Genomic DNA, 27,367 nt, shown 5'->3' on the forward strand with positions numbered 1-27,367 from the left:
TAGCACTGGGTGTGTTAGCCATCCTGCTAGCTCCTTCCCCACTCTGCTGGTCTTCACTGTAACTCATTTAACACGCTCACCAGTCTTTTTCCCTCCAGGTAGACCTTCTCCGTTCCGATTTAGCTTCACAGCCCTCTGACACCATGCGTGTGCCAAGAAAATACCTGCATGTGAGACAAACGGCGAGCGAAATACGGAACTCATCCATCCATCCATCCATCCATCCATTATCCCAACCGCCCAACCATTACCCAAACTGCTCATCCTGCTCTCAGGGTCGCTGGATCCTATCCCAGCAGTCATTGGGCGGCGGGCGAGGAGACATCCTGGACAGGCTGCCAAGCTATCACAGGGCCCACACACACACACACACACACACACACACACACACACACACACACCCCTAGGGGCAATTCAGTACGCCCGAGTCACCTGACCTGCATGTCTTTGAGTCACCTGACCTGCATGTCTTTGAGTCACCTGACCTGCATGTCTTTGAGTCACCTGACCTACATGTGTTTGGACTGTGGGAGGAAACCGGAGCCCCCGGAGGAAACCCACACAGACACGGGGAGAACATGTAAACTCCACACAGAGGACGACCCGGGATGATCCACCAAGGCTGGACTACCCCGGGGCTCGAACCCAGGACCTTCCTGCTGTGAGGTGAACACGCTAACCGCTCCACCACCGTGCCGCCCTCAACATGGAACTGTTTTATCAAAGTAGTTGCTCAGCCGAACCACATGAATCCTTCCAGCCCACCTCATTCCTACTGGTCCCGTACAATAAGACCACAAGTGTGAAAACAAAGTGTAAAAAAAAGAAGCCTGAGACGTATCATAAAAACAGCAGAAACTATGCACGTGGAAGCCAACAACCGCCTTGCTCAGAGAATTACAGATTTCTTTGTCCCACGTCTGTGACGGTCTTCTCCGGCACTCCAACATGGCCGCCGGTCCACCAGCCTGATGCTCCACTCCAACATTCCATCAACAGCTGAGCTCGCGGGAGGCGTGCAGCAACAGGAGCCGCATCAGATCTAGATCAGCACAGCGGGAGAGTCGAGGCTTTGAGAGCCGGATCACATTACGACCTGACTAGGTCTGGGGATTCACACCGATGCAATTCTGGGAATTGCTGGAATTTTTTCGGCGCTGAAATATCCTGAAGCGCTGGAATGTTTTGGTTTTTTCCCTCGTTTGGCTCGGTGTGTCTGTCTCGTGTGGGGGGGGGGGGGCTCGGCGTGCTACAGATGACATCCGAAGTATTTTTAACAGTCGAGTGAGGGGTGAGATTTGGGGAGGTGGAAAAAAGAGGGATTACAGTGTGGAGAGGGCCGACTGGCTAATCCCACAGCATCTGATGTGACTGCAGCTGTCACATGCTGCGAGGCCGCATCCTGACATGGACGTTAGAGACACGCTGGACTCACACTCACAACACATCTGAGACGAGTCATCAGCACACAAAGCTCCACAACTTCTACACAACACTTGTGTGGTTTTACCAACTGTTTCTGACTGTTGTGATATGAGCTGCTTCCAGGATGTTCTGTACTTCCTGTCACGTTCTGACTGTTGTGATACGAGCTGCTTCCGGGATGTTCTGTACTTCCCGTCACGTTCTGACTGTTGTGATATGAGCTGTTTCCGGGATGTTCTGTACTTCCCGTCACGTTCTGACTGTTGTGATACGAGCTGCTTCCGGGATGTTCTGTACTTCCTGTCACGTTCTGACTGTTGTGATACGAGCTGCTTCCGGGATGTTCTGTACTTCCTGTCACGTTCTGACTGTGTGATATGAGCTGCTTCCGGGATGTTCTGTACTTCCTGTCACGTTCTGACTGTTGTGATATGAGCTGTTTCCGGGATGTTCTGTACTTCCTGTCACGTTCTGACTGTTGTGATACGAGCTGCTTCCGGGATGTTCTGTACTTCCTGTCACGTTCTGACTGTTGTGATATGAGCTGCTTCCGGGATGTTCTGTACTTCCTGTCACGTTCTGACTGTTGTGATATGAGCTGCTTCCGGGATGTTCTGTACTTCCTGTCACGTTCTGACTGTTGTGATAAGAGCTGCTTCCGGGATGTTCTGTACTTCCTGTCACGTTCTGACTGTTGTGATACGAGCTGCTTCCGGGATGTTCTGTACTTCCTGTCACGTTCTGACTGTTGTGATACGAGCTGCTTCCGGGATGTTCTGTACTTCCTGTCACGTTGTGACTGTTGTGATACGAGCTGCTTCCGGGATGTTCTGTACTTCCTGTCACGTTCTGACTGCTGTGATACGAGCTGCTTCCGGGATGTTCTGTACTTCCTGTCACGTTCTGACTGTTGTGATATGAGCTGCTTCCGGGATGTTCTGTACTTCCTGTCACGTTCTGACTGTTGTGATACGAGCTGCTTCCGGGATGTTCTGTACTTCCTGTCACGTTCTGACTGTTGTGATACGAGCTGCTTCCGGGATGTTCTGTACTTCCTGTCACGTTCTGACTGTTGTGATATGAGCTGCTTCCGGGATGTTCTGTACATCCTGTCACGTTCTGACTGTTGTGATAGGAGCTGCTTCCGGGATGTTCTGTACTTCCTGTCACGTTCTGACTGTTGTGATACGAGCTGCTTCCGGGATGTTCTGTACTTCCTGTCACGTTCTGACTGTTGTGATACGAGCTGCTTCCGGGATGTTCTGTACTTCCTGTCACGTTCTGACTGTTGTGATACGAGCTGCTTCCGGGATGTTCTGTACTTCCTGTCACGTTCTGACTGTTGTGATACGAGCTGCTTCCGGGATGTTCTGTACTTCCTGTCACGTTCTGACTGTTGTGATACGAGCTGCTTCCGGGATGTTCTGTACTTCCTGTCACGTTCTGACTGTTGTGATACGAGCTGCTTCCGGGATGTTCTGTACATCCCGTCACGTTCTGAGTGTTGTGATACGAGCTGCTTCCGGGATGTTCTGTACTTCCTGTCACGTTCTGACTGTTGTAATACGAGCTGCTTCCGGGATGTTCTGTACATCCTGTCACGTTCTGACTGTTGTGATATGAGCTGCTTCCGGGATGTTCTGTACTTCCTGTCACGTTCTGACTGTTGTGATATGAGCTGCTTCCGGGATGTTCTGTACATCCCGTCACGTTCTGACTGTTGTGATACGAGCTGCTTCCGGGATGTTCTGTACTTCCTGTCACGTTCTGACTGTTGTGATATGAGCTGTTTCCGGGATGTTCTGTACTTCCTGTCACGTTCTGACTGTTGTGATATGAGCTGCTTCCGGGATGTTCTGTACTTCCTGTCACGTTCTGACTGTTGTGATATGAGCTGCTTCCGGGATGTTCTGTACTTCCTGTCACGTTCTGACTGTTGTGATACGAGCTGCTTCCGGGATGTTCTGTACTTCCTGTCACGTTCTGACTGTTGTGATACGAGCTGCTTCCGGGATGTTCTGTACTTCCTGTCACGTTCTGACTGTTGTGATACGAGCTGCTTCCGGGATGTTCTGTACTTCCTGTCACGTTCTGACTGTTGTGATATGAGCTGCTTCCGGGATGTTCTGTACTTCCTGTCACGTTCTGACTGTTGTGATACGAGCTGCTTCCGGGATGTTCTGTACATCCCGTCACGTTTTGAGTGTTGTGATACGAGCTGCTTCCGGGATGTTCTGTACTTCCTGTCACGTTCTGACTGTTGTGATACGAGCTGCTTCCGGGATGTTCTGTACATCCTGTCACGTTCTGACTGTTGTGATACGAGCTGCTTCCGGGATGTTCTGTACTTCCTGTCACGTTCTGACTGTTGTGATATGAGCTGCTTCCGGGATGTTCTGTACATCCCGTCACGTTCTGACTGTTGTGATACGAGCTGCTTCCGGGATGTTCTGTACTTCCTGTCACGTTCTGACTGTTGTGATACGAGCTGCTTCCGGGATGTTCTGTACTTCCCGTCACGTTCTGACTGTTGTGATACGAGCTGCTTCCGGGATGTTCTGTACTTCCTGTCACGTTCTGACTGTTGTGATATGAGCTGCTTCCGGGATGTTCTGTACTTCCTGTCACGTTCTGACTGTTGTGATACGAGCTGCTTCCGGGATGTTCTGTACTTCCCGTCACATTCTGAGTGCGAGAGTAGGTGTGTGTGTGTGTGTGTGTGTGTGTGTGTGTGTGTGTGTGTAAACCATAGGTTTACCGGAGCGAAGGTGCCGTGAAGCCAAGGTGAAAGGTGAACTACTGACGTGGACACTCAGCAGTAATAACTGTGTGGACGTTCCGTCCCCCTGATAACTGAGCCACAGGTTGGTGTGAAGAGAATAAATACACAACTGCAGAAGACCGTCGTCATCTATAACGTTCCTCACAAGGCAGGTTCTGTCTCCGGGTCCACCAAACCCAGGTCTTACAGGAACACGTAACAGTTAACAAGTGTGCGTGTGTGGTGCTGTACAAGATGAGGCAGTGTGGGCATGTGAACGTTCAGCTGAGGTAAACGAGTCTGCAACAAAACATGAACAGACTTTATTCATGAGCTTTTGAATATTGTATACTAGTAGCACGTATCATAGTAAGTCATGTATATTGCAATCTCTGAAAGATCCATTATGCAAACCGCTTATCCTGCTCTCAGGGCCGCGGGGATGCTGGAGCCTTTCCCAGCAGTCACTGGGCGGCAGGCGGGGCCACACCCTGGACAGGCCGCCAGACCATCACAGGACTCTGTGAAAGATTTGCTTTTATATTTGCTTCACTCCAAATCTCAGCTCGGAGACAGTCTATAGGTATGAAGATCCAGGTCACTGTGATGAAGGTCAAAGGTCATGTGGGTTTGTTACGACTGACATCAAATGTTCTGTCAGGGGAATAAAAAGCAGAACTTACTGGAACAGTAAGGTGGCAAAGTGAAGCTGATGTGGATTCATTCAGTCCAGGTAAGCAGAACTCGCTGGTTTGTAAAGGGAAGCTGAACAACACCGTGATTCAACATGACGGTGTTCAGATGTTTGTGAGCCTTTAAGGGAATCATGAACTCAGCTGGAGAACCAGACAGCAGAGGTTAGAAAGTAGACCACAGAGGGTCTGGTGTGGTGTGGAGGACGGGGGCTCCATTTTGTTATGATCACCATGATGGATGATGACGCCTTCCTTCGACATGCAACTGGGTGTTGGTCAGAATCCACCTTTTCACGCTTCACAGAAAGTATTGGTCTGTGACAGAAGGGAGCCAGCGGAGAAGACAGGGGCCACGTCTCCACCCGTGCACAGCTCACAGCTCCTGAAGCTAACCTAGAACTTTTCTGAGCACCATAAAGAAACGAAGTTCTCAGGTGCCAAAGTTGGCTGCATTCTGGCCCTTTTACCTGTCGCTCTGGAACCAAGGAACCCGCGATGTTGGGGCTGGATCATGTGTCCATCACCTGAAGACCAGCCTGTCATTTATGACCACCTGATCAATGCCACCACACTGTCACCAACCTCCATCACGTCTCGACAGTCTGCTAACTTATAACCTTCTCATGCACACCGAGGCCCTGGGTCCTGAGATTTAGAGGCCATATTTCAATATCTGACATTGTTTATGATGACTGGACTTCTCTCACAACCGTGTTCAAATGGTCTGTCTAACAAGTGATTCTTTTACAGAGAGACGGTCTTGATGCTGCTCAATAATCCAGGTAAGAAAACCACAGAACGTGAATCAGTTCATCTGGACACAACGTTTACTGACAGATACGTTTCATCATCATCTAAGTGACCTCTCCAGTCTCACCTGACTGCAGGTACCCCACCCTTATAAACAATACAGTGACCTGCAGTCAATGTAATGTTTATAAGGGTGGGGACACCTGCAGTCAGTTGAGACTGAAGAGGTCACTTAGGGCACAGACACACCACACTGACAAGTGGTAACGAAGGCTGACTGCTGCGTCGCCTCACGTCTCCTGTCGTCTGGGGCAAAAAGTAGCACTTGAACACACCGCAAAGACTACAGCCGACGACCCTGATTCGCTAGCTTAGCACTGATTCGCTAAGCTGAACAGCCAATCAGAGTGCCCTCTCTCACCGACAGGCTCCGCCATTTCAACATGCTGAATCGGCCAAAAAGCGGCCAACAGGGGTCCGATTCGTGCTGACAATGCGGGACACACCACAAAAACTAGGGTCAACAGACGCTCACAGACGACCCGACGGCCGACCATTGGCCTGATGTGTCAGGACCTTTAGTTGAGTGATGAAACATATCCGTCAACAAACGTGTCCAGATGAGGTGAGTCAACCTTCTGTGATTACAGATAACAGATGTTTTTATTCTTACTATACAAACAACACGTGGTTGGCAGCAGCATCTGCTGCTTCACGCTGTTGGAAACGTTGGCCTGTTCATAAAAAGGTTCGGAGGTTCCTCAGGCCAGAACCGGCCCAGTACGGGCCCTGTGTCAGGAAGAGGGAGTCAAGATGGATCCCGGCTGTTAGAAGCACCACAGCTTGACCGATAGGAGACACTTTTCCCCTGCAAACATCTCCGAAAACGCCCTCCATCCATCCATCCATCCATCCATCCATCCATCCATCCATCCATTATCCAGAGCACTTATCCTGCTCTCATGGTCGCGGGGGTGCTGGAGCCTATCCCAGCAGTCATTTTGAGAAAAAAAATCATCACTCAAATCATCATAATCATCTTTATGATAAATGAAAATCAACAATTTCAGCCACCTCATCCAGCTGGAGGAGGGGAGGGATGTGTGACATCAGTAGAGTTGTAGTGGAGGTTTATAACATGGTTCTAATGGCACTTAAAATGCCTTTAACATGGACGGAGAGATGAGCACTTTCTCTCCACCATCTCAGCCATGCCCCAAGGACATCAACCATCCATTAGTTGTGTGTGTGTGTGTGTGTGTGTGTGTGTGTGTGTGTGTGTGTGTGTGTGTGTGTGTGTGTGTGTCCAGACATTGGACAACATGGTCTAAAAGACGTACAAAGGAAACAGAACCTGTTTTCCATCAGGCTTTTAAAAGCTCCAGAAACATGACGTGGCACACTTTCTGATGCTTGCCAGTGAAGTCACAGATATAGTTTTTACTGTTGGGTACAAATATGCTATATGTTGGATTCTATAGATTAACACTAAGGGAAATATGTGGAAATAACTCCAGACTTTGACTTTACCGAGGAGGAAAGTAAGCACCACTTCATATCTGAAACCATTCAAACAAATCAGTCAATCATCATTAAAAAACAAATGTGCTTTACTGAAGTGCATTCTTTCACACGCGGTACCAGGAAGCATTTTGGGGGAAGCAGCAGGCGACACATGGCAATACGAGAAATAATAATTAACCTTGTTGAAAGGAAGTAGAGTTCAGACAGACTCTGTAGTCAATAAAAACTGACATAAATAGAATAAAGAAATACACATTTACAGGTTTCAGGTCCTCTACCAGAGCCCTGGGAATTTGAGGGTTCTGCACAGTATCTTAGCTGTTCCTAGGACCACACTCTTCTGGACAGAGACCTCAGCTGTTCCTGGAATCTGATGGAGCCAGTTTGGGGGTCACAGCCCCTAGTGCTCCTGTTACCACTGGGACTACTGTGGGTTTCACCTTCCACATCCGATCTAGTTCTTCCCTCAGCCTTTGGTACTTCTCTAGCTTCTCTTGCTCTTTCTTCCTGATGTCACCATCGCTCAGGATTGCTACATCGATCACTACTGCTGTCTTCTGTTCCTTGTTGACCACCACGATGTCTGGTTGGTTAGCCAGCACCTGCTTGTCAGCCTGGAACTTGAAGTCCCACGGGATCTTAGCTCTGCCATTCTCAACCACCTTTGCTGATGTCTCCCATTTGGACTTGGGGTACTGTACTGTTCAGACAGTACAGTTCCTGTACACTATCCCAGCCACTTGGTTATGCCTTTCAGTGTATGCTATCCCAGCTAGCATTTTACATCCTGCCACTAAGTGCTGGACTGTCTCAGCGGCATCTTGCACAGCCTGCTACTTGGGAAATGTCTGGTGTGGTACAACCTTGCCTCAATCAATCTGGTCCTGAGTGCCTGTTCCTGTGCTGCTATGATCAGAGCCTCTGTACTGTCCTTCAGTCCAGCCTTTTCTAGCCACTGGTAGGATTTCTCGATATCAGCTACGTCTTCTATCTGTTGATGGTACAACCCATGGAGCGGCTTGATCTTCCGTAATACCTCCTCTTATTCTTCCTCCACACTCTCTGTCTTCTGCTGCCTGAGCTACTCACTCAGCAGTTCATCCTGGGGGCCTTCTTTCTGATGTACCCATGGATGTTCCTTGTGTCATCTTGGATAGTGGCCCTGACACTCACATCTTTTTGCTTATCATACAGTCTCAGGCTGCTGGACTTCGGGTGGAACTCTCAGTGCATTGTGAGGAGTTTCCGTGTCCTGATATCTGTGGCCTTTACCCTCTAGATTGAGGGTAGTGGATGCAAACAGGCTCAATAAACTGATCTGCAAGGCCGGTGACGTTGTGGGGGTGGAGCTGGACTCTCTGGTGGCGGTTTCTGAGAGAAGGACACTGTTGAAGTTATGTGCCATCATGGACAATGTCTCCCACCCACTCCATGATGTGCTGGTCAGGCACAGGAGTACTTTTAGCGATAGACTCATTCTGCCAAAATGCACTACAGAGCGCCACAGGAGGTCATTCTTGCCTGTGGCCATCACACTTTACACCTCCTCCCTCAGAGGGTCAGGCACTCAGAAGTAATGGTCACTGGACTGCCCTTCGACTGGTTTTACCCTGTTGGGTTTTGTTTGTGCTGTTGTTGTGTGCTGCGGTAGTGTAGTACAGATAGGGTGTTATGTGCACCATGCTTGTTGATATATTTTGTTCTTATTTCTATTTCTTATTTTCTTTCTATTTGCTTCTGCTTTTCTTGTCTCTATTTGTTTCTATTTTCTTGTATCTTGTTAGCTTTTAGTTTTTTCTTAATAGAGCATGAGTGTCTGCAATAGAACCCAATTTCCCCTCGGGGGTGAATAAAGTGTTCTGATGATGATTCATGTTACTCTCACTCATATTCATGGTAGCTGGCTTGTATAGCATTAGGAGTCTAAGCCATGCCATGGACCCTTATTGGAGACTTGTCCAAATATTATATATATATAAAACTTTGTTAAAAGAAACACTCAACGGTAGGGAAAGTGCTCAACAAATAAGGAGCAAAATAATCCAGTGAGTCAAGTAAATTCTTTATGAGACAGTACAAGCCTGTTTCATACCATAAGCAATCATCAGCATACATATATGTGTGTGTGTGTGTGTGTGTGTGTGTGTGTGTGTGTGTGTGTATATATATATATGTGTGTGTGTGTGTGTGTGTATATATATATATATATGTAGTCCGTCTGGAACTTTAAGTCACACAAGACCTTAGCTCTGCTGTTCTCAACCAGCTTTGATGGTGTTTCCCATCTGTACTTGCGGACTTCCAGCTTCCAGCCTGTATTGGACACAGCTGTTCCCATACACTATCCCAGCCACGTGGTTATGCCTGTCAGTGTATTATTTTTATTATTATCATTATTATTATTATTATTTAGATATGTCAACTCCAGGAGTTAACGTTGACAGTCACCAGTGTATCATTGCTTCCCCGTGTGTACAGACAAATGGCTTACTACACCTATTAGACCTCCTGGTGAGTCCTGCAGTCATGTTACTACACCAATTACACCTCCTGGTGAGTCCTGCATCATGTTACTACACCTATTAGACCTCCTGGTGAGTCCTGCATCATGTTACTACACCTATTAAACCTCCTGTTGAGTCCTGCATCATGTTACTACACCAATTAAACCTCCTGGTGAGTCCTGCATCATGTTACTACACCAATTAAACCTCCTGGTGAGTCCTGCATCATGTTACTACACCAATTAAACCTCCTGGTGAGTCCTGCATCATGTTACTACACCCATTAGACCTCCTAGTGAGTCCTGCAGCCATGTTACTACACCCATTAGACCTCCTGGTGAGTCCTGCATCATGTTACTACACCTATTAGACCTCCTGGTGAGTCCTGTAGTCATGTTACTACACCTATTAGACCCCCTGGTGAGTCCTGCATCATGTTACTACACCTATTAGACCTCCCGACGAGTCCTGCATCATGTTACTACACCTATTCGACCTCCTGGTGAGTCCTGCAGCATGCCATAATCACATCGCTGCTTGAGCCTCCATAATGGCACCAGACCCACAAACAGCAACACCAAAATCAACTAAGCAGGACAGCCTACAGCTCCCGCAGCAAAGTTAGTGCTTTGTTTTTGTTTTTTTTGCTTACACTGTACATGCTGTACTTGCTGTACATGCTGCCATGCTGGACATGCTGTACTTGCTGTACATGTTATACATGTTGTACATGTTGTACATGCTGTACTTGCTGTACATACTGCACATGCTAGAAGGTGGTGAAACATCAATACTCCTGTAACACAGACCTTTAAGTCCTGGGTTTTACTGTGAGCACTTTGATGTCAAGGCTTCTGTAACACAAAATGGTAGGGAAAACTGGTACGGCACAACAGTTTTCCTCGAACCGTGTCATGTTTTACACAAGTCAAGTTAAACATGAAACCAATTAAGCTGCATCTCACAACAGGACAGGAAACGCTTGTGACAGGTCACCCAGATGTTGTCTGCAAAACCACCTTCTGAAGCTTCTCCGTGGCACAAATAAGACCAGTAAGCCACCCAAACTTCTCAGACTGCCACTACTTTATTCCCATGGACTGTGGGAAAACCATCATTGTCTATTTAAGGTTCAGTTCTGAGGCATTTAGCTTGAAAAAAAGCATTGTGAGGCCTTTGACCTGGACATGTGTCATACTGGTTTGAAGAGCTGCACAGCATCCTCCACAAGAGGCCACGTTGCTCGGTGATCCCAGTGTAATGCAAAAGGAATGTCTCGCAGGTGTTCCCAACAGACCTCGTGTCTGGGAAGAAGTACACGGCTTAAAGGAAGAAAGAAAAAATGAATTGACAGAAGAATGACGCCACAGAAATCCCTCAAAACTTGTTTTTGTAAGTGAAACAGATTGGGGAAGGGAAATGTCCATAACCTGAACATTAAAAACAAAGGAAACACGTTTCCTCCTAAATCGGACTGCACTAATTCCCTCAGTAGTGTACGCGGAGGACATGTTAACATCACCCCTCTTCATGGGTGTGCAGGGCAAATAGATACATGCATGTGCAGGGCAGATAGATATATGGGTGTGCAGGGCAGATAGATACATGCATGTGCAGGGCAGATAGATACATGCATGTGCAGGGCAGACAGATACATGCATGTGCAGGGCAGACAGATACATGGATATGTAGGGCAGATAGATACATGCATGTGTAGGGCAGATAGATACATGCATGTGCAGGGAAGATAGATACATGCATGTGCAGGGCAGATAGATACATGCATGTGTAGGGCAGATAGATACATGCATGTGTAGGGCAGATAGATACATGCATGTGCAGGGAAGATAGATACATGCATGTGCAGGGCAGATAGATACATGGATGTGCAGGGCAGATAGATACATGCATGTACAGGGCAGATAGATACATGCATGTGCAGGGTAGATAGATACATGGATATGCAGGGCAGATAGATACATGCATGTGCAGGGCAGACAGATACATGGATATGCAGGGCAGATAGATACATGCACGTGCAGGGCAGATAGATACATGCACGTGCAGGGCAGACAGATACATGGATGTGTAGGGCAGATAGATACATGCATGTGCAGGGCAGATAGATACATGCATGTACAGGGCAGATAGATACATGCATGTGCAGGGCAGATAGATACATGCACGTGCAGGGTAGACAGATACATGGATATGCAGGGCAGATAGATACATGGATGTGCAGGGCAGATAGATACATGCATGTGCAGGGCAGACAGATACATGCATGTGCAGGGCAGACAGATACATGCATGTGTAGGGCAGACAGATACATGCATGTGCAGGGAAGATAGATACATGCATGTGCAGGGCAGATAGATACATGGATGTGCAGGGCAGATAGATACATGCATGTGCAGGGCAGATAGATACATGCATGTGCAGGGTAGATAGATACATGGATATGCAGGGCAGATAGATACATGCATGTGCAGGGCAGACAGATACATGGATATGCAGGGCAGATAGATACATGCACATGCAGGGCAGATAGAAACATGCACGTGCAGGGCAGACAGATACATGGATGTGTAGGGCAGATAGATACATGCATGTGCAGGGCAGATAGATACATGCATGTACAGGGCAGATAGATACATGCATGTGCAGGGCAGATAGATACATGCACCTGCAGGGCAGACAGATACATGGATATGCAGGGCAGATAGATACATGGATCTGCAGGGCAGATAGATACATGCATGTACAGGGCAGATAGATACATGCATGTGCAGGGCAGATAGATACATGGATATGCAGGGCAGATAGATACATGGATATGCAGGGCAGATAGATACATGCATGTACAGGGCAGATAGATACATGCATGTGCAGGGCAGATAGATACATGCACGTGCAGGGCAGATAGATTCATGCATAGAAAAGCACGTCTGCTTCTCTGCAGCCTGGACTGGGGGAGGAGTCACGGCGAGCCATGTGCAGCCGTGACCCTTCTCATGCTGCGGCACATTCCTGCCATAGCTGAATTGAAACAGGCCTGGGATAACTATAGCAGGCGAAGGGGTGGAGGTGGGGGGCGGGGGCTTCAGCCTGATGGAATTTGACTTGGACCGCCACCCAGTCCTCTCTAACCAGCCTGAATACCTTCCTCCAGTCAGACCGTCAAGCTGACTTGTTTTACTGCCTGACCCTGTTTCAGTCACCAGCTGATGGAAAGGGAAGTGAAATGAGAGCATTCAAACATCTGGTAACACCACTGCTATCAACAGCTGCAGAGACTCACTTTTTATTGTAATTAAAATTATCACCTAATAAGCAAGGCCACAGCACAAACCTGACGACTGTAAACCTCAGATGAGCGAGCTGCTGTGTAATCAAACTTTGTTTTTAATATTCAAGAATCTGCCTGCAGCCATTTCCTCTGGTAAAAATGCCTTGACAAGAGTCTGCTGAGCAGTGTTTCTCCACATAAATATGAACTAGATGAAAGAAACAGATGAGCTCCAGAAATCCTCTTGTGGAACTGAACATTCACCAGCTCTTAATGTGATGATATCATCTGTACACACGTCACTCCATTCACTTGGTATTTGAAACAAATGAACTGGAGACCGGGCGGCAAAGTGGTGCAGTGGTTAGCACAGTCGCCTCACAGCAAGAAGGTCCTGGGTTCGAGCCCTGGGGTAGTCAAACCTCGGGGGTCATCCCGGGTCGTCTTCTGTGTGGAGTTTGCATGTTCTTCCCATGTCTGTGTGGGTTTCCTCCGGGGGCTCCAGTTTCCTCCCACAGTCCAAAGACATGTAGGTCAGGTGAATCACCATACTAAATTGTCCCTAGGTGTGTGTTTGTGGGCCCTGTGATGGCCTGGCGGCCTGTCCAGGGTATCTCCCCGCCTGCCGCCCAATGACTGCTTCCCGCGGCCCTGACAGCAGGATAAGCGGTTTGGATGATAGATGGATGGAACTGGAGACTTTCGGAGAGCTTCTTTGTCCAGCACTAGCTGCAGTGTGCACCAACAACCACCAGGCGGCAAATGCGAGCAGTCCAGACTCCAGTCTCTCTCTCTCTCTCTCTCTCTCTCTCTCTCTCTCTCTCTCTCTCTCTCTCTCTCTCTCTCTCTCTCTCTCTCTCTCCACACCGGCCTTTCAACTATCCATCCATCCATCCATTACCTGAACTGCTTATCCTGCTCTCAGGGTCACAGGGATGCTGGAGCCTATCCCAGCAGTCATTGGATGACCCGGGATGACCCCCAAGGTTGGACCACCCCGGGGCTCGAACCCAGGATTTTCTTGCTGTGAGGCGACCGTGTTAACCACTGTGCCACCGTTCCGCGGCTGTTCAACTTCAGTGTAAACCCATGTGCGGTTATATGCAATGCTCAGAGCACCTGTTTTGTCCATCCATCACTCCAGTATTACCCCACCTGCGCAGCGTTATGGGGCGCTTTACCGCCCGCCAGTATTTTCCTCACCAACCCAGTCGCCAGAATAAAATGTTTGCATTTTACATTTCTGCAAACCACGGAGACATTTTAAAACCCCCTCAAGGTGGAGGTGGGGTTACATCAAGGATTGGCTCTGAGCCCTTTCTTGTTTGCAATGGTGATGAACAGGATGACGGACGAGACCAGGCAGGAGTCTCCATGGACTATGATGTTTGCAGATGACATTGTGATCTGTAGTGAGAGTAGGGAGCAGGTGGAGGAGAGCCTGGAGAGGTGGAGGTATGCACTGGAGAGAAGAGGAACGAAAGTCAGTAGGAGCAAGACGGAATACCTATGCATGAATGAGAGGGAGGACAGTGGAATGGTGAGGATGATGAAGTAGAGGTGATGAAGGTGTATGAGTTTAAATACTTGGGGTCAACTGTTTTGAGAAACGAAAACAAACCGTTTATATTGAATCGAATCAAAAGTCCAACTGAATCGTGGATTTGGAGAATCGTGACACCCTCAACAGTACCCCGCTGGGCTCAGAGCTGCTTTACTACTGCCAGGAGGTCTTGCAGAGACCAGTTCCCTGGACTATGTTTAATATTAACCTGTTACAAAGCTTTTATATTTCTTTTTTTCATTTGTGGTTGTTTGTTGCATCAGTGACTGGAATGTGAGTTACTGTAGCGCGTCACGACCCCGACGCCGCTGTCACGACCCCGACGCCGCTGTCGGCCTGTGAGAAGACAGTGACTCACGGTTCTGGCTTTTCTGTGGCTTCACAGGACGATCGCCAGAGTCTCTGGGAAGCTGAAAAAATTTGCCCCTGTGTCTGGAAAGCCAGTCACACTGAACGCTGAGCCAAACTGAGAGGCTCCACCATGTCAAAATTCAGCCGAACACGAGTGCGAAGCTTCATCATCACGGGACAGAACACGACTTGGCACTGCAACACAAACTCTTCCTGTAACAACAACACGTGAACCACATGTCTTTACACACCACAGAACACAACAAACAAGGAAGTAGGTGGAACGAGACGTTCTGAGGACAAAAAATAAATTTGTGAGATGGCAACAGTCTAAAATACCACCGAAGAAGAAGCATCTCTCAGCGGGTTAACTGGTCCAAACCATCACAGGAGAGGTTGTGATAGCAGCTACCTAAACTCACCAGGACACAAATAGCTGCTGGCCTTCGTAGGTGACGTAAAGCTGCAACTTCCACATACCACAGTCACATACTACAGTCACCGAGACTGACATCACACCCCAATGATAGAGAGCCGGACGAGACGCCGGACGAGACGCCGGACGAGACGCCAGACGGCTCTCTGCAAGACTGTCTAGCAACATAGAGAAATACACCCCACAGATCTTTCAGCTGGACCGCAATTTAATCTGCTGACCACCAAGTGTCATGACACTACAACCCGGACTCACCGACCCAACATCCCACGAGCCCCATCACTTCAACAGTTAGTGAGAGACGTGTCTTGATGCTCAGTAACCCCGGTAACAACGTCACAGAAGCTTGGACCAGTCCGTCTGGACACAACGTTTATCAACAGACACGTTTCAAGTGACCTCCTCAGTCTGAACTGACTGCAGGTGTCCCCACCCTTATAAACAATACAGTGCCTACAGGTGTCCCACCCTTATAAACAATACAGTGCCTACAGATGTCCCCACCCTTATAAACAATATAGTGACAGCAGGTGTCCCCACCCTTATAAACAATACAGTGACTGCAGGTGTCCCCACCCTTATAAACAATACAGTGACTGCAGGTGTCCCACCCTTATAAACAATACAGTGCCTACAGATGTCCCCACCCTTATAAACAATACAGTGACTGCAGGTGTCCCCACCCTTATAAACAATACAGTGACTGCAGGTGTCCCCACCCTTATAAACAATACAGTGCCTACAGGTGTCCCACCCTTATAAACAATACAGTGCCTACAGATGTCCCCACCCTTATAAACAATATAGTGACAGCAGGTGTCCCCACCCTTATAAACAATACAGTGACTGCAGGTGTCCCCACCCTTATAAACAATACAGTGACTGCAGGTGTCCCCACCCTTATAAACAATACAGTGCCTACAGGTGTCCCACCCTTATAAACAATACAGTGCCTACAGGTGTCCCCACCCTTATAAACAATACAGTGCCTACAGGTGTCCCCACCCTTATAAACAATACAGTGCCTACAGGTGTCCCCACCCTTATAAACAATACAGTGACTGCAGGTGTCCCACCCTTACAGACAATACAGTGCCTACAGGTGTCCCACCCTTATAAACAATACAGTGACTGCAGGTGTCCCCACCCTTACAGACAACGCAGCGGCAGGACAACCAAACCAACCATCAGTTTCATATGCAAATATGGGCGTGGCATATAATATAATGTCACACCCACATCATATACTACACACACACACATATATATATATATACATATATATATATATATATACATTGTGGCAGGATGAGGAAAAACACAGGAGACGAAGGTGAGTTTGAACTTTATTCCTCAGCTCCAAAATCAAACTGAAACAGGAACAACCCTGCACTAGAGAGCCCGGGAACGTAAACCACGCCCCCAGCCCACAGCCCTGCTGGGTGAGAGGCATAGCCCCTAGTGTCCGCCACAATATATATATATATATACATATATATTTGAACATTTATTCAGATATTCAGGCTTCAAATAAATGCATTTTGTTGTCCATTTACTTTGCAGTCGTCACATATTTCTGAAGAACGGAGGGGATGAAGCCTTTAAAAATGGTAACATCAAAACCCAATATTCACAATATCACATTTGAAAAGCTGCATGATGTGTCATGTTGAAAGTAAATGTTGTTGTAAAGCTGAAATTAGAATCAGAATACTTTATTTATCCCCGAGGGGAAATTGAGTATATGGACTCAATTTCCCCAAATATGGACTCGCCCTCCCAAACGCCATGTGAGAAAGACGAGCAAAAGGTTTTGACTTGACTCACCAACAGATTTGCTGCTTTCTGGTTCAGTATGAAAACTGGAAAACCAACAGAACCAGCAGATCCGGACCAGATTCCAGCCTGTCTTGACGGGCTCGGCCTGTTTTCCTGGAGGAGGAGGAGGAGGAGGAGAAGGAAGAGATGAGTTTATGTCCAGCCTCATGGTTTACAGAAGAAGAGCAGTCACCATCAGGGACGAGTCTTTCTCTCCACGTGTGTCTGTGGTGCATTCGTTTATTTGATGGGCATATTTAACGTTTCAGCTGGTTAATCCAGATCATATTTCATGTTTCAACTGGTTAATCCAGATCATATTTCATGTTTCAGCTGGTTAATCCAGATCATATTTCATGTTTCAACTGGTTTATCCAGATCATATTTCATGTTTCAACTGGTTTATCCAGATCATATTTCATGTTTCAACTGGTTAATCCAGATCATATTTCATGTTTCAGCTGGTTAATCCAGATCATATTTCATGTTTCAGCTGGTTTATCCAGATCATATTTCATGTTTCAACTGGTTAATCCAGATCATATTTCATGTTTCAGCTGGTTTATCCAGATCATATTTCATGTTTCAACTGGTTTATCCAGACCATATTTCATGTTTCAACTGGTTAATCCAGATCATATTTCATGTTTCAGCTGGTTAATCCAGATCATATTTCATGTTTCAGCTGGTTAATCCAGATCATATTTCATGTTTCAGCTGGTTTATCCAGATCATATTTCATGTTTCAGCTGGTTAATCCAGATCATGTTTCATGTTTCAGCTGGTTTATCCAGATCATATTTCATGGTTCACCTGGTTAATCCAGATCATAGTTCACGTTTCAGCTGGTTAATCCAGATCATAGCTCACATTTCAACTGGTTAATCCAGTTCATGTGTCATGTTTCAGCTGGTTTATCCAGATCCTATTTCATGTTTCAGCTGGTTTATCCAGATCATATTTAACGTTACAGCTGGTTTATCCAGATCATATCTAACATTTCAGATGGTTAATCCAGATCACAGTTCCTGTTTCAACTGGTTTATCCAGATCATATTTAACGTTTCAGCTGGTTCATCCAGATCATAGTTCCTGTTTCAGCTGGTTAATCCAGATCATCTTTCAGCTGGTTAATCCAGATCAGATGGTTTTAAAAGCCTAACTGAAACCTGTTGGTATGGACATCACAACATGTCTCACTTCAGCAGACATGACAGAAAACAGACATCTCATTTTAAACACGTTTGTTCATCAACGCTCAATTTATCATTCCCAACATGCTGAAGACCCCGGACACAACCGGACCACCAAGGTTCTACTGAGGAACCAGTGAACATTCTGAACATGCTGAAGACCACGGACACAACCGGACCACCAGGGTTCTACTGAGGACCCAGAGAACATTCCCAACATGCTGAAGACCCCTGACACAACCGGACCACCAGGGTTCTACTGAGGGACCAGAAAACATTCTGAACATGCTGAAGACCCCGGACACAACCGGACCACCAGGGTTCTACTGAGGAACCAGAGACTTTTCCTCTTTTCTTTTCCATTATAATGACAAGATGTAATATGTTCTTCATACAGTTCAACTGCCATCTGTTCTCTCCTGAACATACTGCGAAGCTTCATCACTAAAATTTTGGGTTTCCTTCCGTCTGTCTTTCTGTTTCGTTCCATCTGTCTTTCCTTCCTTCTTTCTTTCCTTCTGTGTCCACCCCCCCCCCCAAAAAATGCAAGTTTTTGTAAAATTATTAATGGTGTTAATGCATTCAGAAACCATTAAACATGTAATTTGTGCAGTAATGGCCAACTTACTTGTTCATGAGTTTTTAAGTCAGCAGAATGTTATGTGTCTTGAAATGTGTATTTAATCATCCATTTTAGTGGACCGTGTCGTTTGAGGACAAACTGAGGATGCACATGCCAGTGCATTCTTAGTGCTGGTCCCCAGCCAGGATACATGGAGAGGGTTGTGTCAGGAAGGCTATCTGGTGTCAAACCTCTGCCGATTTGCCCATTTGAACACAAATACTAAAATAAGAGGAGTTTCTAAAGGGTAAAACCAGGGCCAGCGGGTAACGTAGGCTAAAGAAGGCTACGACTTCCCTGGGCACCTACACGGCCATGTGTCTGGCGTCTGGACGGACAGGCCGGGTCATCAGCTGTCTGTCCGGACGCCTATTTGTCCTTTTGATGGTACTGAATAAAAATCCTGCGTGCTCCTAATAAATTCCCTTTTGGCGTGCTCGAGGTTTGCTACACGGTGTCTTACTGGCTACTGTGAAAGAAGGCTGCATGTGATTGGCTAACGCTGCGGACAGGCACTCTGAAAGATCGCAGGTATTTCCAACACCAGTATCTTATTTTGCAGGTTATTGGCTGGGGTACCTGTGAAATCAGTGGTCTTGATTCTCATTGGCTGAATGTGTAAACGCTTGTCAACCACCACATACGTGGTGTAGTCACTGTGTCGTTGAAGGTGGTGCCAGCTTATCTCGTCCACTTTAGTTACGCCAGTCAAAACTCAAAACCTTAAGTGGAGCAAATAACACACACCCACACACACACACACACACACACACACTATGAAAAGGGCCGGCTATGAACTCCAGGCACGTTGCGAGCGCTGCCGAGCCGACACTGGTGGGGGCAGCACAGGACAGGAAGCTGCTGAGCTGCTGCAGGTCGTTAAAACCACTGGTCTCAAGAAAAAGACTGGATCGAGCAACTCCGATATGAAGTGAAGCCGGCATGGGCGACTTGGCGGCCATCTTAGGTCGACCAAGAAGCCATCAAATTGCATTATAATTGCCAGCTAAAATGTTGAGTTGCGGTGCCTCCCAGTGCTCTAACCGCACAGGGTCGAAACAAAGTGGCAATTCAGATAATCTTGTCTTGCTTGCACATATAGGTGATGGTAAAGTAGCCTAGCATACTGTCATTGTCTTAGCTAGCGAGCTAGCGTGTTGCAGCGATGGATGGCGAGCAGCGGCCTGATGAGGCCGGGACGCACCGCTCTCTCCCTCGCGAGCGGCACGCTCTGTGTCCTTCTGCCACGCCCTCGTCTGAGGAGCCGGCTCGGGGAAAACATGGCGACAAATCAAGGTATCTTAACACAGCAGTTGCTATGGCATCTTAAATGCAAGAGTCAAATAAAAAAGGGTACTTGCTTGTGAAATGTTATATTATCTGAATTGCCACTTTTTTTTCGACCCTGTGCGGTTAGAGCACTGGTATGCGCCGCAACTCGGCATTTTAGCCGGCAATTCTAATGAAATCTGATCGTTTTTTGCTCGACCTAAGATGGCGCCGATCAACTTCTATTGGCCTTCATAAATTGGTGGCACAGAGTCATGGGCTGCGCCCTCCAGTCTTTTCTTTGAGATCAGTGGTTAAAACACGTATGATGGTTGATTCAAATATTAGCCTTCCCCATCCTCAGCCTCACCCGCCGCCTGTTTGAAACCCTCTCTCTCTCTCTCTCTCTCTCTCTCTCTCTCTCTCTCTCTGCCAGTAGCAGTCCAGTGTCCCTCGCCAGCTCAGGCGCTCCAGCTGGTCATTGCTGTCAGCTGATGGTCACGTGACGCACCACCGATTCCAAGAAACTCGTTAAAACCAAACAACAAACGCATACAAAGCAACACCACACTCCTATCACTCCTATTTCCTCTTTCTCTCTAACCATCCCCTCATATCACAAACACGCACACACACACACACACACACACACACACACACACACACACACACACACAAGTTCAGAGTTTCAGCAGAGACTGGAAGTGGCATGTCTCCGTCATCGTCTGTAAATGTTTAGGGAAACTTGTGTAAAAGTGGCACATGAACAGAATTCATCACCCAGTCAGAAACAAGACGATCAGCTGACGTCAGCCCACATGATGGTGCTCTCCCCTCCACCGACGTAAGGGTCACACTGCTCAGGGGTCAGGGGTCATACTGCTCAGGGGGCAGGCAGGATGGTGGTGGCTCCCATAGACTAAACAGTTTCATAGACTTAAAAAACAAAAGAAATAAAAGTGTAAGCCTGACAACTGACAGCCCTGCAGTCGCTGTCCCCAGACAGCAAAACTGCTGTGGCCCGGACCCGTCCCACACCGACACCTCACCCGGCCCACATACCGCGTGGATGATGGCACTTGGGCGGGCGGCCCGCTCCTGTTTGCCAGATCTGGGCCAGAACCAAGCCATAGCAATTCCGCATGTGCCACATATTTGCCAAAGATGGCCGTATTTGTTTTGTGATATTTGGGCCATATTCACCATTTACCACACGGGGCGCTGCAGGGTCACATCCAGATCACATGTTGCCCAGAGCACCGCAGCTTTGCCAAAAAGGCCCACCACTTCAGGCTCACATCCAGTTTGTCAGGGCCAGAAGAAGGCCATCAGTGCCGCAATCACTGCCTGACGTGGCCCACATCCGGGTGCTGTCTGGGTGATTTCATACTGGCTTCAGTCATGCAGGACACAGCAGAAACACTTCCTCTGGACACCCTCGACACACAAAACACAGTCAGACCCATGTCACAACCCATATTCACCTCAACAAGAAGTGGCCTTGGACCACCGGGGGCTGAGATCAACGCATGAGTCCAACATAAAGGTTAACTGAGCCCTGAAGTTGACCAGGATGGTTCTACGCCTCTGCTGAATGTGAGAGCTCAGGTGGACAGGTTTACAGGACAAACTCTGCAAAATCTGCACATTTTTACAAAAAAGACACATCACATTAACTATACGAACTAGAAAACACACACACAGAGAGAGAGAGAGAGAGAGAGAGAGAGAGAGAGAGAGAGAGAGAGAGAGAGAGAGAGAGAGAGAGAGAGAGAGACAGAGAGGGAGAGGGAGAGAGAGAGAGAGAGAGAGAGAGAGAGAGAGAGAGAGGAGAGAGAGAGAGAGAGAGAGAGCGGGGAGAGAGAGAGAGGAGAGAGAGAGAGAGAGAGAGAGAGAGAGCAGAGAGAGACAGAGAGAGAGAGAGAGAGAGAGAGAGAGAGAGAGAGAGAGAGAGAGAGAGAGAGAGAGAGAGAGAGAGACAGAGAGAGAGAGAGAGAGAGAGACAGAGAGAGACAGAGAGAGAGACAGAGAGAGAGAGAGAGAGAGAGAGAGAGAGAGAGAGAGACAGAGAGAGACAGAGAGAGAGAGGAGAGAGAGAGAGAGACGAGAGAGAGAGAGAGAGAGAGAGAGACAGAGAGAGAGAGAGAGAGAGAGAGAGAGAGAGAGAGAGACAGAGAGAGACAGAGAGAGAGAGAGAGAGAGAGAGAGAGAGAGAGGAGAGAGAGAGAGAGAGAGAGAGAGAGAGAGAGAGAGCAGTATTGTTCCAGCTCTCATTAGAGGCGTGAGTCACCAGCAGCGGAGGTGCGCCGCTCCCTCTGACCTACATTCATTCCTGCAGGCCGGCGGCTCGGCCGCTGCTCCTTCAGGCTGCACAACGCTATATAAGGACCTGCTAGCATGCGCCTCACGTCTTAGCTGTGTGTGTGTGTGTGTGTGTGCGTGTGTGTGTGTGTGTGTGTGTGTGTGTTTACACTGAAAGCCTTTTATTTTTTGTGTAAGAGGGTCCTCATGCTCAACATGACTCATGTCCTTAATGCAGAGTCCCAACACTAATACTTACCGGCCGCCTCTGGGCCAGGTGTGTGTACCAGAGTGTGTATGTGCTGTGCACCAGAGTGTGTATGTGCTGTGCACCAGAGTGTGTATGTGCTGTGCACCAGAGTGTGTGTATGAGTGTGTGTATGTGCTGTGTATGAGTGTGTGTATGTGCTGTGTATGAGTGTGTGTATGTGCTGTGTATGAGTGTGTATGAGTGTGTGTATGTTCTGTGTATGAGTGTGTTTATGAGTGTGTGTATGTGCTATGTATGAGTGTGTGTATGTGCTGTGTATGAGTGTGTGTATGTGCTGTGTATGAGTGTGTGTATGTTCTGTGTATGAGTGTGTTTATGAGTGTGTGTATGTGCTATGTATGAGTGTGTGTATGTGCTGTGTATGAGTGTGTGTATGTGCTGTGTATGAGTGTGTGTATGAGTGTGTGTATGTGCTTGTATGAGTGTGTGTATGAGTATGTGTATGTGCTGTGTATGAGTGTGTTTATGAGTGTGTGTATGTGCTGTGTATGAGTGTGTGTATGTGCTGTGTATGAGTGTGTGTATGTGCTGTGTATGTGCTGTGTATGAGTGTGTGTATGTGCTGTGTATGAGTGTGTGTATGTGCTGTGTATGTGCTGTGTATGTGCTGTGTATGTGCTGTGTATGAGTGTGTGTATGTGCTGTGTATGTGCTGTGTATGAGTGTGTGTATGTGCTGTGTATGAGTGTGTGTATGTGCTGTGTATGAGTGTGTGTATGTGCTGTGTATGAGTGTGTGTATGTGCTGTGTATGAGTGTGTGTATGTGCTGTGTATGAGTGTGTTTATGAGTGTGTGTATGTGCTGTGTATGAGTGTGTTTATGTGCTGTGTATGAGTGTGTGTATGTGCTGTGTATGAGTGTGTTATGAGTGTGTGTATGTGCTGTGTATGAGTGTGTGTATGTGCTGTGTATGAGTGTGTTGTATGTGCTGTGTATGAGTGTGTGTATGTGCTGTGTATGAGTGTGTGTATGAGTGTGTGTATGTGCTGTGTATGAGTGTGTGTATGTGCTGTGTATGAGTGTGTGTATGAGTGTGTGTATGTGCTGTGTATGAGTGTGTGTATGTGCTGTGTATGAGTGGTTTATGAGTGTGTGTATGTGCTGTGTATGAGTGTGTGTATGTGCTGTGTATGAGTGTGTGTGTGTGCTGTGTATGAGTGTGTATGAGTGTGTGTATGTGCTGTGTATGAGTGTGTATGAGTGTGTGATGTGCTGTGTATGAGTGTGTGTATGTGCTGTGTATGAGTGTGTGTAAGTGCTGTGTATGAGTGTGTGTATGTGCTGTGTATGAGTGTGTGTATGTGCTGTGTATGAGTGTGTGTATGAGTGTGGTGTATGACTGTGTGTATGTGCTGTGTATGAGTGTGTGTATGAGTGTGTGTATGTGCTGTGTATGAGTGTGTATGAGTGTGTGTATGTTCTGTGTATGAGTGTGTTTATGAGTGTGTGTATGTGCTGTGTATGAGTGTGTGTATGAGTGTGTGTATGTGCTGTGTATGAGTGTGTGTATGAGTGTGTGTATGTGCTGTGTATGAGTGTGTGTGTGTGCTGTGTATGAGTGTGTGTATGAGTGTGTGTATGTTCTGTGTATGAGTGTGTTTATGAGTGTGTGTATGTGCTGTGTATGAGTGTGTGTATGTGCTGTGTATGAGTGTGTGTATGTGCTGTGTATGAGTGTGTGTATGTGCTGTGTATGAGTGTGTGTATGTGCTGTGTATGAGTGTGTGTATGAGTGTGTGTATGTGCTGTGTATGAGTGTGTGTATGTGCTGTGTATGAGTGTGTGTATGTGCTGTGTATGAGTGTGTGTATGTGCTGTGTATGAGTGTGTGTATGAGTGTGTGTATGTGCTGTGTATGAGTGTGTGTATGTGCTGTGTATGAGTGTGTGTATGAGTGTGTGTATGTGCTGTGTATGAGTGTGTGTATGTGCTGTGTATGAGTGTGTGTATGAGTGTGTGTATGTGCTGTGTATGAGTGTGTGTATGTGCTGTGTATGAGTGTGTCTATGTGCTGTGTATGAGTGTGTGTATGAGTGTGTGTATGTGCTGTGTATGAGTGTGTGTATGTGCTGTGTATGAGTGTGTGTATGAGTGTGTGTATGTGCTGTGTATGAGTGTGTGTATGAGTGTGTGTATGTGCTGTGTATGAGTGTGTGTATGTGCTGTGTATGAGTGTGTGTATGAGTGTGTGTATGTGCTGTGTATGAGTGTGTGTATGTGCTGTGTATGAGTGTGTGTGTGTTCACACATGTATTTATTTATGGGTGTGCATAATGTAAACGTGTGTGTGTGTGTGTGTGTGTGTGTGTGTGTGTATACCTCTATGAACGTGATTACATTAGTGAGTGTGTGTATACATGTGTGCATGTGTGTGCATGTGTGTTCTTGCACTTGTGTGTGTGTGCGGAACAACTTGAGTTGTTCACCTTCACAGTGAAGCCCACGCAGGCAAGTGTGTTGTTTGTCATAATGAGCTACACAAATAAAAGCGACTTGACAAGGTTTTGTTATTTTAGGGTTAGGACTTGAGTTTAGTTAGGGTTAAGTTGTGTGTCTGTGTGTGTGTGTGTGTGTGTGTGTGTGTGTGTGATGTTCAGAGACTAACCCAGGCTTAAAGCTCAGTTAAAATAATTTCACGCCTGTTGGGGGGAGGGGGAGGGGGGGGGAATAGCGTGATCCTCCCACGTGCTACCCCCCCTGGTGAAACTCCTCACTGTCAGGTGAAAAGAAGCGGCTGGTGACTCCACATGTATGGGAGGAGGCATGTGGTAGTCCTGCAGCCCTCCTGGATCAGCAGGGGGGGAGGAGCAGAGACCGGGACGGCTCAGAAGAGTGGCGTAACTGGCTGGATACAATTGGGGAGAAAATCTGAAAAGAAAACAAAAACGGAGTTATGAAATAAAAATGATGGAGAGACGTGTGTAACGACACAAGCTAGAAAGGTTAGCCTGTTTAATCCACCACATGGCCACATCCTCCTGCTTCTGCTGGAGGTAGACTTCTGGGGGAGGTAGACTTCTGGGGGAGGTAGACTTCTGGGGAGGTAGACTTCTGGGGGAGGTAGACTTCTGCTGGAGGTAGACTTCTGGGGGAGGTAGACTTCTAGGGGAGGTAGACTTCTGGGGGAGGTAGACTTCTGCTGGAGGTAGACTTCTGGGGGAGGTAGACTTCTGCTGGAGGTAGACTTCTGGGGGAGGTAGACTTCTGGGGGAGGTAGACTTCTGCTGGAGGTAGACTTCTGGGGGAGGTAGACTTCTGCTGGAGGTAGACTTCTGGGGGAGGTAGACTTCTGGGGGAGGTAGACTTCTGGGGGAGGTAGACTTCTGCTGGAGGTAGACTTCTGGGGGAGGTAGACTTCTGGGGGAGGTAGACTTCTGGGGGAGGTAGACTTCTGGGGGAGGTAGACTTCTGCTGGAGGTAGACTTCTGGGGGAGGTAGACTTCTAGGGGAGGTAGACTTCTGGGGGAGGTAGACTTCTGCTGGAGTAGACTTCTGGGGGAGGTAGACTTCTGCTGGAGGTAGACTTCTGGGGGAGGTAGACTTCTGGGGGAGGTAGACTTCTGCTGGAGGTAGACTTCTGGGGGAGGTAGACTTCTGCTGGAGGTAGACTTCTGGGGGAGGTAGACTTCTGGGGGAGGTAGACTTCTGGGGGAGGTAGACTTCTGCTGGAGGTAGACTTCTGCTGGAGGTAGACTTCTGGGGGAGGTAGACTTCTGGGGGAGGTAGACTTCTGCTGGAGGTAGACTTCTGCTGGAGGTAGACTTCTGGGGGAGGTAGACTTCTGCTGGAGGTAGACTTCTGGGGGAGGTAGACTTCTGGGGGAGGTAGACTTCTGGGGGAGGTAGACTTCTGCTGGAGGTAGACTTCTGGGGGAGGTAGACTTCTGCTGGAGGTAGACTTCTGGGGGAGGTAGACTTCTGGGGGAGGTAGACTTCTGCTGGAGGTAGACTTCTGCTGGAGGTAGACTTCTGGGGGAGGTAGACTTCTGGGGGAGGTAGACTTCTGCTGGAGGTAGACTTCTGCTGGAGGTAGACTTCTGGGGGAGGTAGACTTCTGCTGGAGGTAGACTTCTGGGGGAGGTAGACTTCTGGGGGAGGTAGACTTCTGGGGGAGGTAGACTTCTGCTGGAGGTAGACTTCTGGGGGAGGTAGACTTCTGGGGGAGGTAGACTTCTGGGGGAGGTACATACTTGTCCATCCTTCCTGTTCCTCCACCCTTCCCTCCCCCAGCAGCAGGGACTCTGCCGCAGATGAACCAGTGTTTCAGGTTCACTGCTGGGTCACGTGGCGCCCGACGCGTCACTTCATCACCGGCTCGAGAGAACCGCTCGTGCAACCCTCCCGTAACGTTTAAGTGGCTGAACGAGAACCGCGGCAACTGACCCAACTCACGTGACGAGGCACAACAAGAGTAAAAAAAAGAAAAGAAGTCGGTCAGTAAACATGTCTTTACTCAGACTGGTGCCCCCAGGGCCTCCGCCTCCTCTTCCTCAGTGACCACTTCCTTCCTCTGACTTTAACTGACGCTGTACTCCCTCCCTCAGGGAGGCAGCCGGCTAAACGCCTCCATGTGTCTCTTCACGCTAGCTAACTA

At 47.8% G+C, this 27,367-nt stretch overlaps 1 protein-coding gene across 1 annotated transcript in view; it reads right to left on the reverse strand.

The window, feature by feature from the left end:
* Positions 1 to 27,367, reverse strand: part of peak1 (pseudopodium-enriched atypical kinase 1) — a 155,836-nt gene that overhangs the window by 84,221 nt on the left and 44,248 nt on the right. Inside the window, exon 2 of the mRNA XM_056281848.1 lies at positions 17,127 to 17,231. The gene's annotated coding sequence lies outside the window, so the exon portion shown is untranslated. The remainder of the gene's footprint in view (positions 1 to 17,126; positions 17,232 to 27,367) is intronic.

Source organism: Lampris incognitus, chromosome 6, assembly GCF_029633865.1.
Source record: "Lampris incognitus isolate fLamInc1 chromosome 6, fLamInc1.hap2, whole genome shotgun sequence".
NCBI classification, from domain to species: domain Eukaryota; kingdom Metazoa; phylum Chordata; class Actinopteri; order Lampriformes; family Lampridae; genus Lampris; species Lampris incognitus.